This window comes from Bubalus bubalis, chromosome 13 (genome assembly GCF_019923935.1).
Source record: "Bubalus bubalis isolate 160015118507 breed Murrah chromosome 13, NDDB_SH_1, whole genome shotgun sequence".
Taxonomy (NCBI): Eukaryota; Metazoa; Chordata; class Mammalia; order Artiodactyla; family Bovidae; genus Bubalus; species Bubalus bubalis.
In genome coordinates, this window is record NC_059169.1 from 75,282,366 (window position 1) to 75,298,303 (window position 15,938).

Genomic DNA, 15,938 nt, shown 5'->3' on the forward strand with positions numbered 1-15,938 from the left:
TGTTAGTCAGACTCTCCATCCAGAAATGCTAACTGGCACCTTTGCTTATGGCTGGAAATTCCATCCTGGGATTCCAGAAAGCAGAGGGCATTGCCTGACACCTGCATTTACCTCCCAAAGTTCCATCAGCTTGAAAGTCAAATAACTCAATCCATTCTAGTCAGAGACAGCTTAATGCAGGTCTCTTTGCGAGGAGAGAAATAACTGCTGGTCAAAATCCCAAAGGACCTTGAAAAACTGGAAAAAAAAAAAACGTTGGAAATGGGTTTTAATAGGCTGGAGACAGAACAAAACATTCAGAAGGAAAAAGTGCCCAAAGTAAGTGGAAAATGGATGTCTTTTTAACTTCATAGATTCAGGTGTTAGGAAGGGACTCTACCCTTTAATAAGCAGAGCAGGGTATTTCTGCTTGCTGTCTTTAGTTGTTTCTTTATTTATTTTTGTCCTTCAGAGTTACTTGAGTGGCCCTCAGTTCTGTGACTATAGCCGCCTAAGTACCGTTGACCTAGAACTATGGTGTAACAGGGCTCCTTTATTTCGCATTCTTTTAAAGTGACTTGGGAAATGTTGTTTCACTTTCTGGTACGAAGTTCATCAACTTTGGCCAAAAGCCAGGCTGTTCTGAAAAAAGAGCTCAGCAGAGTCATCTCCCCTGCAAAGCCTTCTCCAACTTTCCTCGCCAGAGGATTCTCCTTTTATGTAACCTCTCCTACCACTCCGTCACTGCCTTCTCACAGTGTGGCTTTGTGTTTTCCTGTTATTCCTTGTTTCATGCTTTAATCCTGCTCCCAGCTTCAAGTAACATGAGGGCAAGGGCCATGACTCTCTTTGTTCAGCATTATGTTCCTAGTGCCTCACGTGGGACCTGATCCACACAAGCTCTCAACACACACAGTACTTGTTGAAACAGTAAATGATATGAATGAACGAATAAGTTGGAATGATCTACCTAGGGTGTTACCAAGCAAGGTAGGGCTTCCTAGGTGGCGCTAGTGGTAAAGAACCTGCCTGCCAATGCAGGAGACAGAAGAGATGCAGGTTCAACCTGTGTGTTGGGATGATCTCCTGGAGAAACCCACTTCCATGTTATTGTCTGGAGAATCCCCGTGAGCAGAGGAGCCTGGTGGGCTGCAGTGCATGGGGTCGCAAAGAGCTGGACACCACTGAAGTGACTTAGCATGTACGCACAATCAAGGTAAGTGGCAGAGAGGATAAAAAAAAAAGTCCAACGTAAAGTTACCACAAAGGTAGAAAGAAATGGAGCCAGTGGAGTGGATTTGAGTTAGCAACAGAAAGGGAGATAGTTGTTTACTTTCTATGATGTAACCAACACTAGAAATGGTCTTGATCCACACTCCCTGGGAAGGCCTGTCTTAGGAACTGGCTAGGTATATAATGAAAGAACCAGTCTCTATGAATGGTATCAACATGGGCCTCAGACTTATTACAGATTAAAGCTATCTCATCTGAGCAAGGGATAGGAAGCGACCTTCCCCCCGAAGCTTTTTGGGCTTGTTAGAATAGGTCTCTTTCAAAGCAGAGGACTTCACCCAGCCCCACTGCCACGTTCCTGGACAGCATACAGTATTTGCCAACAAGAGCAGACAATATTCTGGACCAAAACAACACACAAATGATGCATAACCTCCCTTCCTGCCTCTTCTGCTGGAGAGTTTCTGGGCCACCTCCCCTAACATGAAGTATTGCAAGTCCAGTGATCAGTCCTCCACCGGACTCTCATCCCCCCTACATTGACATGGTGGTTTTCATTCAAGCCTGTCCTGAGGAGACTGGCACGCTGTGACCCTCACCAGCTGAAGGAATCAAAATCACTCTGAGTCAAAGAGCCCGGTCCATCTGCCAGGAGTCAATGCCACTGAGCACGACGCAGGCCACCCTCACATGACAACTGCCAAACTCCCTGACACCCTTGATACCCTCAGAATGGGGATTGTCCAGCTCTGTATTCCAGAAAGACCAACCTCTGCTGGGAGGTTTTCTTTCCTGCAACACTATCTGTCTATCTGCACGACTCAGGAAGAGCCTGAATTTCCCTCTTGCTAAGACACCCATAGACTCTTAATGGAGCTGGGACATGAAATGAGGGCGACCACAGAGAGGAAAGAAGGGGCCTGAGCGTGTGGCCCTTCGTCTACTCTTAAAAGCCACATCGGGACTTATTCACTGTACCCTAGGAACCTCCAGCGCAAAGTATTTCCATCCAAAATTAGATAAGCAGTATTTTCATACGGTAAATAAAAACCAAAAGATAACTAGTTCGTAAACTCAGTCTGCCTCTCACCAGCGCCTATAATTTTCAATCCTGTCTCCCAAAAATACCAGTTGACTCTCACCACCCTTAGAGGTTAAAAATCTCCATGTGCTTCTCATTATCGACAGAGTCAAATCCAGTCTCTCAACACACCTTTGTCTCATACCCCTCCATACTTCCTTACGTTTGTGTTAGCCATATCTGTTTTTTAATTTTCTTTTTAACATAAAATACTAAGTGTAAAATAATATATACTTTACCAAGTATAAAATAATACGCACTCAAACAGTATAAAAGGCACAAAGAAAAACTATTTTATCTTTTTCTATCTCCACCCTTTTCTCAGAAGTAAACTGTTTGCTTTGGCACATAGGCCTTTGGATCTTTTTCTCCATATAAATCTTTACCTGTTGTAATTGTATTACAACCTACCAAACCGATGAATGCACGTGTTATAAAAATATGTAGAAATGGAGAAAATTGCAAAGAGAAAGCAAGACAAGTAGAGAAATTCAGACTCCATATTCTACTCCATGGAGCACAGAGCCTTGGTAGAGCCCGTGGAATACAAGCCAGGACTCCACTCACCCTCCAGAGAGTTGCTTCCAGGCCTGTGGAGGGTGAACCTGAGCTGGGTGTGTTCCTAGCGCTCACAGATGCAGTTCTGACTGGAGTTGATTCTCAGCTGATGAATTTGCTCCAAGACCGAATCCCCTCATTGGGGATTTGAATATATATTTTCATCATTACGAGGGTGGGCTTCCCTGGTGGCTCAGTTGGTAAAGAATCTACGTGCAGTGCAGGAGACCCGGGTTCAAACCCTGAGTTGGGAACATCCCTTGGAGAAGGAAATTGCAACCCACTCCAGTATCCTTGCCTGGAGAATCCCATGGACAGAGGAGCCTGGCGGGCTACAGTCCGCAGCATCGCAAGAGTCAGACATGACTGAGTGACTAAACCGCCACCAGTGAAGGTGTAATACACTGCTTTGTAACCAGGGGCATTTTTTTTCGAGGCCTTATCTGTTTGTACCACTGCCTGATATGCCATTGCTTAAATGCACTGCAGCAGTTCCTTCAAACTGCCCCGTTTATGGGTGTTTCGCTCCCGATTTTCACCGTTTAGGTGATGGGCCAAACATTCTCGCACACCAGCCTTTGTGCTCTTGTTTGGTAGGATATGTACCTGGTACTAAAAATATTGGAATGAAAGGTAGGCATTTACACATTTTTGATAAATATTACCCAATGGTTATTGGAGAAGGAAATGGCAACCCACTCCAATACTTTTGCCTGGGACATCCCGTGGACAGAGGAGACTTGTGAGCTATAGTCCATGGTGTCACGAGAGTCAGACATAATTTAGCAATTAAAGCACCACCACCACCAAATGGTTATATAAAATTTACAATTACTGATAATAGAGAATTGAAATATATAAATATCAAAACTAAAATGTGAAAAAAATCTACCTCTCCACAATCTCTTTTAAAGATAACAACCTTATGTTTCCCTTAAAATTTTTTGTATGCATGGAATAGCATTCTTACATGCAAATATATTACATAGATACTGTTTTAATAAAAAAGGATTATTATATACATGCAACTTTTCATTGTACTATTCTTTCCTTTGAAAAACTAAATCTTTGAGATTCTTTCCATATCAGCATCCATAACCCTACCTAATTCTAGTGGCTTCATAGCGTTCCATTTTATTGGTAATTATTTTATTTTATTGGTAATTATTTAATTAATCAGTGCCTTACTGATTGATACCTACCGTATTTCAAGTTTCATATTATTGCAGGTGATTCTTAACACACTCCTTATAAAAACACACCCATACTCTAACACATTCATTCTTAAAATTGAACATGACTCTTTATTCATATTTTATTATTAATACATACATGTAAGTGTAGTGTGATTATTTATACATGTCTTCCTCGAAAAAACTGTGAGCTTGAAGAAAGGAAACATGCTTTACTCTGTGGTAAATCCCTAGGACCGAGTACATTGTTATCTGATAGGAGCTCATTAAATATTCCACATATGAATAAAGGAGTGAAAAAACAATGCTGCTAGTGAAGATCTATCTTTTCCTAGTTTTAATGTGAGTTGAAAATATGTATTTTATGGGTCCGTTGATACAAGGGACATTTGTGAAGCATCTATTATGTGCTAGCCATTATGGCCCACATAACTGGGAATTAAGGCAAGACTATATATAATGGTGATAAATGGAGACAGGGGCCTCAGAGCATCACCAGGGAAGAGCCATAGAACTCCCTCCAATAAGAGGGAGCCAGAGAACATTTCTAGAAAGTCGTAAAATCAGAAACCATAGCCCTGGTAAATCAAATCTTGGGCTACTGGGTGGGTGAATGGGGGCTTTGATCTATTCAGTTCAGTTCACTTCAGTCACTCAGTCATGTCTGACTCTTTGCGACCCCATGAATTGCAGCATGCCAGGCCTCCCTATCCATCACCAACTCCCGGAGTCTACTCAAACTCATGTCCATTGAGTCAGTGATGCCATCCAGCCATCTAATCCTCTGTCATCCCCTTTTCCTCCTGCCCCCAATCCCTCCCAGCATCAGGGTCTTTTCCAATGAGTCAACTCTTCGCATGAGGTGACCAAAATATTGGAGTTTCAGCTTTAGCATCAGTCCTTTCAATGAACACCCAGGACTGATTTCCTTTAGGATGGACTGGTTGGATCTCCTTTCAGTCCAAGGGACTCTCAAGAGTCTTCTCCAACACCACAGTTCAAAAGTATCAATTCTTCAGTGCTCAGCTTTCTTCACAGTCCAACTCTCACATTCATACATGACCACTGGAAAAACCATAGCCTTGACTAGACGGATCTTTGTTGGCAAAGTAATGTCTCTGCTTTTTAACATGCTATCTAGGTTGGTCATAACTTTCCTTCCAAGGAGTAAGTGACTTTTAATTTCATGGCTGCAATCACCATCTACAGTGATTTTGGAGCCCCCCAAAGTAACTGACACTGTTTCCACTGTTTTCACATCTATTTCCCATAAAGTGATAGGACCAGATGCCATGATCTTAGTTTTCTGAATGTTGAGCTTTAAGCCAACTTTTTCACTCTCCTCTTTCATTTTCATCAAGAAGCTTTTTAGTTCTTCTTCACTTTCTGCTATGAGGGTGGTGTCATCTGTATATCTGAGGTTATTGCTATTTCTCCCAGCAATCTTGATTCCAGCTTGTGCTTCCTCCAGCCCAGTATTTCTCATGATGTACTCTGCATAGAAGTTAAATAAGCAGGGTGACAATATACAGCCTTGATGGACTCCTTTTCCTATTTGGAACCAGTCTGTTGTTCCATGTCCAGTTCTAACTGTTGCTTCCTGACCTGCATATAGGTTTCTCAAGAGGCAGGTCTGATATTCCCATCTCTTTCAGAATTTTCCACAGTTGATTGTGATTCACACAGTCAAAGGGTTTGGCATAGTTAATAAAGCAGAAATAGATGTTTTTCTGGAACTCTCTTGCTTTTTTCATGATCCAGCGGATGTTGGCAATTTGATCTCTGGTTCCTCTGCCTTTTCTAAAGCCAGCTTGAACATCTGGAAGTTCACGGTTCATGTATTGCTGAAGCCTCGCTTGGAGAATTTTGAGCATTACTTTACTAGCATGTGAGATGAGTACAATTGTGTGGTAGTTTGAGCATTCTTTGGCATTGCCTTTCTTTGGGATTGGAATGAAAACTGACCTTTTCCAGTCCTGTGACCACTGCTGAGTTTTCCAAATTTGCTGGTATATTGAGTGCAGCACTTTCACAGCATCATCTTTCAGGATTTGAAATAGCTCAACTGGAATTCCATCACCTCCACTAGCTTTGTTCATAGTGATGTTTTCTAAGGCCCACTTGACTTCACATTCCAGGATGTCTGGGCCATTTCAAGCTACCAAAATATGTAACAGTCGATTCTCTTAAGTCAATACGACCTTCTCCAGCATAGCACTGAATCGGGGCATACCAGCCAAGCTTCTGGGAACTCCCTTTCTCCTGTCACCACAGCCTCCCAATACCGCATCATTGGAGTTATCGCCACCCCTCCCACGTACTCAACAGGTAAAACAAGGTATGCTTTGGAGATCTTAGCAAGAGAAGTGGAGGGTAGCATGGTGGGAAATAGAGAATGACTTCTAACTGCCCTGTCTAGTTGTCGACGCTTATTACCAAGTCTTGCTGGCCCTTTGAGCAGGGTGGGCGCCCAGTCGTTATCGCGAGACCCTGAGCCAGGAGGTTAAAGGTCCAGCTCAGCCAATAGTCAGCTCCCAGTGGTCCTTGCCCCAGAGCATGTGGTAAGAGGTGGATTGAGGCCTTCACTCCGGGCCCTGCAGGCCTCTGGCCCAGGCTGGCGGGTGAGCTGAGGGCCCCAGAAGAGACTGAGGGCTGTGTCTCTAGAGCTCCAGAGCCCTCTCCACGGCCACCCCTGGCCGGGCCCATGCCTTGAAGCAGCAGCAAACCTCTCCCCAGGCCCTCACTACGTGACCCATGGAGCGCCCAGCAACTGGAGTGTGTACAGACATGGCCATTAAGGTAAGAGCTTCAACCAACCTCAGTCTCTCCATTCAAGTTTCAAAAGCTGGTACAGCTTAGATCAGTTGTTGACCCCTAAGAGATAGCCGGAGGTCAGGGTTAAGTTGCAAGGGCATTGCACAGCATTACTTCAGGCCCACCTCTGTGGCTGGGGCTGTTTTCTAAGAAAGACAATTGTGAGCTGGGAATTGACCTGATTGTATGCCTAGTGATCCCATACAACTGATTCTCTGAGGTGTAAATGAAAAGCCTGAGGACGGACTATGTCTTGGGCTTCTGCCTGCCTCGGTGATGAGGCTGAGTAGGGTCTGGAGACCTGGCCCCGCCAGCTGAGATCTGCCTTCTTAGCCAGGCCCAGCGCTGGTGGATGAACCCAGTCCCGGTGCTGGACGAATGCTCTCCGGGCAGGGTGACTGGCCTGCATAGAGACCCCTCCTCCACTTAGCCAAGGCCTGGACCTCGAAGGGTGAAAGTTGAGCTTTGGGACCTTGCTCAATCTTGTCATAACAGAGAAAAGCATTTGTTTTGGTGGTGATTTGCAGGAATATCATGACCTGACCATTTCCTAACCTCAAGAATACAGGATCTGATACCAAGAAGTTTGCAACAACTAGTCACACCTCACGCTCCCCGCCCCCTCTACCCCCACCTCCCCCGCCAACACACACCCTCACACACCTTTCCTAGAAAAGGGCTTGCCTGGAAAACATTTTGAGGAGTTCAGAGTTTTTAAGGCATAAGGCACCCAGCTCCTTGCAAGGCCCTGCAATAAACCTTTCTGTGCTCCAAACTCCAATGTTTTGGTATTGTTTGACCTCACTGTCGTGGGGCTCGATAACCTTCCCTCCTTTAAGGCCTCTTTCCCTCATTATACTGCCTAAACTGCAGAGTTCTTTGCTAAAGCTTCCAACTCCACCTTGTTAACTGAGCCAGAAATCTCAGAAAGATAAGAAAAACAAATGGAGCTTGCAGATTATAAATAGGGCTCCCTGCTAACCAAGCTCACGTCCTCTGAGGCTTCAACATGTACTTAAATATCGAATTTATAGCAGGAATATAGGGCCTGGAGTTTGAGAGATGAGTCAGAATATATTTTAAGAGGTACTGGATACATGTTAAGATTATACTTTTCTTTGGAGCCAGGAAACAAAGTGTGTTAGCTGTGCCATGAGAAGTTATAATTTCACAATCTTGGCTTGGTTGTCCGAATTAGAATCTCACACAAGTTTCTAAAAGAGGCCCTTTACAGACATTAGTCAATCTTAGCCCGAAGTGTTTTCAGTATGATTATTTGGCTTTGGGCTTCACTCTTTATCAGAAATCTTGAAAACCAAAGTGAAAACAACCAACAGAAAAGTCACATCTACCTCCTTGGGAGTTTGAAATGTATTTTTCTGAATAGAACTTCAGTTTTTAATATTTTCATTCATCAGATCTAGGTAATGCAAACCAGTGTGATATTCTAATTTTCCACTTAAAACCAGGAAAACTAATATGTCAGAAGAAGTCCCTTGGAGAACTAAATAGTATCTTTGATGATCAAAATAAAATAGCATGGGGAATCATAGAGATGAAATTTAACCCAACCCAGTTAAAACCAATGAAGATGTATATATATATATATAATTTGTTTATTTAAGAATATTCACATGCTATCCCTGAAAATTAGCCGTACCTTCATTCCTATGAATTTTCTATGGAAGAGTTCAGACATGAGGAATTGTTAAAGCTAATTACTAGCAAGAAAAAGAATGTGTTTTTAAATGAAGCACAAAACATCAAAAAACAGAGGCTGAAGCAGGAATAACTTGGCACGGGAGGAAGACCCGCTAGCAGATGATGGCCAGGCTGCACAACCTTGAACACAGCGTTTCTAACCAAGGCCAGGCTCACGGGGATGCTACGGGTGCAGTCACGGTGTCCCATGCCCACAAGGGCCTTACGCTTGTGGTTAATGCCGTTGTCTTAAAACTCTTCAATTTATCTCCGACTTATGTTTTTAAAATGAAGTCTAGGAGTCAGTTGAGCATGTGCTGATGGCTCGGAGGCTTGGCCCACAGGAGGGCCCATCGCAGCTCCCCTCTCTCAGACAGGCTCTCAGCACCCACTCTCCCACTCCCTGGCACCTCAGGACATGCTCAGCCTCCTCTTCCTGCCCCCACCCACCCAAAGGCTGGGACGTGCTCCACACCACCTTCAGACAGGACATGCCCTCCAGGGTGGCATCCGGGCTGGCAGTACCAAGTGCAGTAGGCAGGTGACTCTGTGGGGAGTGAACCTCCCACCCACCCCTGACCCGGGTACTGAGTTTATCAGGGTGCAGAGGTCACAATCCCTTGGGGGTCACTTGTGGGAAGGGAGATTATCTTCCCTAGTTGGGTATAATTAGTAACTTTTATATGCCTGTTTTACTTTTTCTTCACTTAATTTTCTCTTTACAGAAGTTAATGTTTTTAGTTGTTAAATTATCTGCCTTTTAGCAGTTCTCTGCCCAAAATCTCATCTCTTACTCTACACCGAGGCTCAGAAAATGCCCCAGGAGAAAAACTGACACTGAAGTTGATTGACCTCTCTGCCATTCCCTTTCCTTGGATCTTTATGTCTTGATTGCTTTGGCAAGGCTGCAACAAGTCTTCTTTTTCTATTTTTTTTTTAATGGTTCTTTGTTTTCCAGCAGAAACACAGGTATTTCATCATAGCTGGAAATTGATGATATAGTTTGATGTCATAAACTAGACAGCCGTTCCTATAAACAGAAAGAACAAATGAACATCAGCCATTCCAGAATCCTGTCATTTTGAGCTCAGAGATTCTAAATTTTAACTAGTTTGTATTAAATAGTATTTTACATTAGTTCTTTAAATTAGACTGTATCTTTGAGGTTTTTTTTTTTAATAGCCATTTCAGGTGATGTACATCACTTAATGGAAACATTTTCCAGTGAAATTTTTGTGGACATGTATTAACCCATAATGCTTCTGGCATGAATTGCCTATGTGTTCAGGTTAAATAATTAATTAGTTTCTGGGGAAGATCTTGGCCCTGACTAAGGGTAACCCTGTGTGAAGGTGGGACTGCCACTGGGGCATTCACATGTCCTGGTTAGACCCTTTATTATTCATAAAATAATGTCTAAAGAGATGTCAAACCTGCCCTTCTCTCAGTTTATTCTTAAAATGTATGTAGGAAACTTTGCTTTCTCAGTAACCTGAAAATTAGGTTCTAAACAGACTCTATACTCTTCTTTGTGGAACTTTCTCAAATAAAAAACTTAGTTGTAAAAAATGTCACTCAAAGAAGATTACATTAAGACTACAGGAGTCCACTCCTCCCCCTTGAATCTTAAAGAGCTAAGGGGAAAAAAACATTGCTTTTGACTTTACTGATTTGGCCCTTTGTGTACTATTAATAGCTATGCTTTGGCATTGTGCCTCTTTGACTTGCATACAGGAAGGTAAGAGGAGGAAGTCATTCTACGCTTGTCATTTTATTTATGGCAGAAACTATTGTTGAGGATGTTGATCTCTATGGGAAATCACAGGAGAGGTTTCTCTCAATTCTCAATATCAAGAGCTGTGTGTCTCTGAAAAAAAGGGATTTGTTTTCATTTTTAGACAGTCTGCACGTTGTAATCAATTACATTTCATTTTACTTGGCAGCTAGGAAGTTCAGAGCCAAATCTGGATCCTCTTCAGGGAATATATTTCAAGGATCTTGTGTGTTAATCTTGTCTCTGATTTTGTTGTCTTTCGATTATACTGCACATATGTTTTCACATAGAGTCTTAAATAATTTTTAGAATGAAACAAAGGATTGAAAACATAAATAAATGATCTTGAGAATGGAGATAGACTGTGCTTGTGTCTCCAGTGTTTTTATCTTTTGAATCTACCCTCCGGGCGTGGGCAAAGCAAGTAGCTGCATCTCTCTCCCCTCCTATCCCTGTCCCTAAAGCAGCGACTCCCTGGGAACTTTCCACTGGCAATGTCAGGATAAGAGATGAGAGGAACACTGAAGAGGGCCACCTACAAAGTTCATCAGTAATCCGTAACAATAGATGGGTTAGAAATTGTTTTAAAATGTTTGTGACAATCCCTTCCAGCTCTAAACTTTTATTTGTTTCCTATAATTCTATGAGCAGTCATGAAACTTAAAGGTTAATTCTAGTTTTGTAAGTTTTGATATTCTTGTTACTACCTTCCAGGTTTCTTGAAGCCCTTATCTTAAGAGTTCCTGGTGCTCAGACTCTTCCAGAAGGTTCTGTCCCACATTAAAATCTAAGTGAAGATCCCCTGTTCCTGCTCCCACCTTTCCACAATAAAAACGAGGTTAGCAGCACACTTGTGTCACACTTGGTCCTTCCCGGCCCCCTAGAAGTGATTCTTGAAGTGGGTAGGTGCTGGACATTAAATGTATCTGCCCCTTTGAGAATCCTAAAGAATTAGGATTATATCGAAAAGATGTAATCAACTTTAGAATCCTTTGCTTCCTCTAAAAGTTTTCCGTGAATCTTTACTTGAGGCAAGGTAGGAATGAGTGAAAATACTGTCCTCTTTCACATCTTACACTTCATACGATAAACCGTATGTGGAGGTTGGTATGAGAACATACTGGCCGTACCACAGACCAGTCACAGTGCTAAACTCCTGATGATAACTCCTGAAAGGAGCTTAGGGTCTAGGAGAAGGAGAAAGAGAGAAAACTAATGTCACTAATGATGCTGTAATTAAAGGTCAGAGAAGACACAGTAATGCCTCAAAGAGGATGAATTTGGAGAGCATTATGCTAAGTGAAATAAGTCAGACAGAGAAAGCTAAATACTGTATTACATCATTTATATGTGGAATCTAAAAAAACAACAAACTGGTGAATATAATGAAAAAAGCAGCAGACTCACAGATAAAGAGATCAAACTAGGGATAATAGTGAAGAGAGGGGAAAGGAGAGGGCCAATATAGGGGTAGGGGACTAAGGCACAAATGTGCATAAAATAAGGTAGAAGGTTAAACTGGACAACACAAGGGAATATAGCCAATATTTTATAATAACTATAAATGGAGTATAACCTTTAAAAATTGTGAAACACTATATTAGTAGACTTGTAACTTACATAATATTATATATCAACTATACCTCGATTAAAAAAACCACCAGTGGGGGAAAAAAGAAGATAATGATTCCTCCTGGTGGACTTAGAGAAAGATCAGAGAATTCACCTTGGTGAAGGATAAGTGGTAGTTTGCCAACAGAGCGGGTGAGCGGGCAACTCAGGCAGAGAAGACTGTAAGTGCAAAGATATAGCAGAAAAACGGGCTGGAGAACTTCCCAGGGATGTGCTTTCTTTTTTTCCATAAAGCCTGAGAAGAGACAAAGGAAAAAAAAAATGGGAGAAAAAGGGAGGGAGGGAAGAAAGAAAGGAGAGAAAGGGAAGGAAGGAGCAAAGACTTAAAAAGCATCAAGATTGCTACCGATCTTGTTTCGTATGGACTTGAACTCCAAGAGAAAACCAGAGGCTACATTTAAAAGAGGGGAAACTAATGTACAGATTTAGGGAGAAGCTGAATGGAAAACCTCATCTTTATAAAGTTACAAAATGCTTAAGGCTCTCTCTGTCTGAGCTGATAAGATCTAAACTCCTTTGGTGAAATGCATAGCTATTCATTCCCCATTGTGCATAGTCTTGGTGGAGTAACACATCAGAATGGAATTATTACCATAGCTTCTGAATCCCATCTCTTGGTATTTCAGCGCTACCTTGATTTCTTTTTTTTTAATTTTATTTTATTTTTAAACTTTACATAATTGTATTAGTTTTGCCAAATATCGAAATGAATCCACCACAGGTATACATGTGTTCCCCATCCTGAACCCTCCTCCCTCCCCCCTCCCCATACCATCCGTCTGGGTCGTCCCAGTGCACCAGCCCCAAGCATCCAGTATCGTGCATCGAACCTGGACTGGCAACTCGTTTCATACATGATATTTCACATGTTTCAATGCCATTCTCCCAAATCTTCCCACCCTCTCCCTCTCCCACATAGTCCATAAGACTGTTCTATACATCAGTGTCTCTTTTGCTGTCTCGTACACAGGGTTATTGTTACCATCTTTCTAAATTCCATATATATGCGTTAGTATACTGTATTGGTGTTTTTCTTTCTGGCTTACTTCACTCTGTATAATAGGCTCCAGTTTCATCCACCTCATTAGAACTGATTCAAATGTATTCTTTTTAATGGCTGAGTAATACTCCATTGTGTATATGTACCATAGCTTTCTTATCCATTCATCTGCTGATGGACTTCTAGGTTGCTTCCATGTCCTGGCTATTATAAACATGCTGCGATGAACATTGGGGTACACGTGTCTCTTTCCCTTCTGGTTTCCTCAGTGTGTATGCCCAGCAGTGGGATCCAGAAAAATGTATTGTTGCCTCAATCTACCATTAATGGAAGAAAGCTGTGGTAGGAAAAATTGTTAACATTAGTCTTGTATAGTAACTGTTAAATCTTTTAGTTCCAAGAGAGCTAACTTTGTAAGCTTTTTCTTAGGGAAGAACTAACTTGTAGTTCCTGAACACATGTTAACCAAGAATGGAGAGGGAGAAGGGAAACCTACAACAGTGAACTCGCACCTAACTGCATCTGGTCCATTCTCTCCTCCCTGTTTTACAACAGCCCAGGCTTGCTTCCCTGGCTACCTTGATTTCTGACCATGGCCAAGCCTTTGTTCCCAAGCCTCTGATCCGATCTGTGAGAACCACAATGCTCTTTTAATATCCTGTTATGTTCAGATAAGCCCAAGCAATAGATTTCAACCAAACGTATCATGCTGACCAAGTATATCTATTTACAATCGCTGCTGCAGTAAATTATCAAAAACTTGGGGGCTTAAAGAATACTCAGTTATTGATATTATCTTTACAATTCTGTAGGTGAGAAGTCTGATAGGATTCTCACTGGGCTAAAGCTGGACTCTGCTGCTTTCTGGGGGCTTCCTGGGAGATGCCATTTCTTCGCCTTTTCCGTCATCATGAGGCTGTCTGCATTCATCGGTTCCTGGCCTGTATTTCCAAAGCCAGCCATGGTGGATTGCCATCTCACACCATCATCTCTCTGGTTCTCTATTGACTTAATAAAATCTCTTCTCCCTGGTGGCTCAGACGGTAAAGAATCCACCTGCAATTTGGGAGACCTGGGTTCAGTCCCTGGGTTGGGAAGATCTCCTGGAGAAGGGAACGGCTACCCACTCCAGTATTCTTGCCTGGAACCTGGTAGAATACAGTCCATGGGGTTGCAAAGAGTTGGACACAACTGAGCGACTTTCACTTCTTTTTTTATAAAGGACTCATGTGATTAGATTGGACCCATTTGGAAAATCCAAGATAACCTTAGCAACTCAAAGTCTTTAACATTAAATACATCTGCCGAATCTTTTCTGCCACCTAAGGTGACCTACTGCAGGTTCCTGGGGTTAGAGCTCAGACATCTTTGAAGGCCTCCCACAGAAAGTGATCGGTGTTTACATCACCATGGTGGAATAGGTCAGCATTATATTGTCTCCTGTGTAGTGCCCTGAGAAGAGCAGGGGTAGCATTGTTTCTGGGGGGTATTGCTTCAAGAATGCATGGGCATTATTGTTTGAGCATGAGGAATCATTGCACAGACTCAAGTTGAAGGACATTATATAGAATGAAGATGGAACTAAATACAGATACAGAATTTAAAACATCAAGGCCATGGTAGACAGGGGAAGAATGAGAACTGCTCTAGAAAGAAGGGAACTAAATGTAACACATGATTCTGGACTGGATCTTGAATGAGATAGAGGAATAGGCATCTCAGAGACAGTTGAAGGAATGTGAATGGCATCTGTGGATTGTGGATCAGAAAGTAGTGTTATCAGTAGTATGAGTGCCAGCTTCCTGATTGGCAAACGTGTATGGTAGAATGTAGAAAAGTGTCCTTGTTTGTGGAAAGGATGTGGAAAAATATACACCGAAGGATCCAGATATGATAGAGCATCATATTTGCAACTTCCCCTCATATGATTCAGAAAAAACTTAACACCGATGGGTATATCTGTATCCATATCCTTATCTATAAAGACAGAAAATGAAGGAGCAAATGTAAGGGAGAATCTGGATAGATGGGGGGATATGGTGTTCTTTAAGTTTGAAATTATATCTAGATAAAGTATTTTAAAAACCCATAGGATTTATGTATATTGAAATGCAAAATATGTCTATGATTTATTTGTGTAGATTGTCCATATTTTTATATGTTAACAGGGGTAAATATCTTCATCCAGCAGATTGGGAAGATAGGGGAGAGGCTAAGAGGGACTTTGTTCTCTCATAAACTTTATAAATAAGCATTTTCCCTCATTATAGGAAAATCCAGCTCATGGAAATTAACATAGCATTTACATATGGAAGGCAAAGAAGTCAATCCTTCTCTGAAATGGCTTACCCAAATAACAGTTAACAGAAAAATACAGAGTCCACCTTTGTTACTAATTCTGTTTTCTCAATGCTTAGATATCTCTGGATTGAGTGTTCTCCTGCTTTTTTGATGCTTTAGGTTGGTCATTAATTTAAGAGAACTAGTTCTACCAACATTCACATACACAAACTCTCTTGTGCAGTGGATATCTGTAGGGCTTTTTATCTAGTACCTTTCTATCATTGGAAACTTCTGTAGAAACTTGTGTTTTTTCAACTCTCCTCAAAGATTTGCCCCCTCCTATCCACTTCGATGGATGCTGTAGAGTCCACTCTGTTAGCCCAGTGCTACCCTCCTCTGACATAGTTATTCACAGGAGAAGACCTAACCCAAGCAGAGCCAACAAGCTTTTTCTCCCAGAGTTTTACACTTGGGTTGAGAGCATCACATTCTCTATCTCTGTATAAGTGACTAAAGTTCTGAGGGCTTTCAGCAGCTGTCTTCTCTGTCATGTAGATAGAACTGTTTTTAAAAAAATAGTCTGGGGAGTCAAGGTTTTCAAAAACCTCACCCAGTTGTTCCAGAAGCCAAGCCATCTTTCTGACCTTGATTTCCAGGAGACATCTATGCTTACAGTAAACACCCTTTTCC

The 15,938-nt window shown here is 42.0% G+C and overlaps 1 long non-coding RNA gene across 1 annotated transcript in view; it reads left to right on the plus strand.

Annotated features, from left to right (window-relative positions):
* The first annotated feature begins 6,562 nt into the window (after positions 1-6,562).
* The window catches only part of LOC123328842, a 35,411-nt gene continuing 26,035 nt past the window's right edge, over positions 6,563-15,938 (plus strand). Inside the window, exon 1 of the long non-coding RNA XR_006543840.2 lies at positions 6,563-6,843. This is a non-coding gene — a long non-coding RNA (uncharacterized LOC123328842). The remainder of the gene's footprint in view (positions 6,844-15,938) is intronic.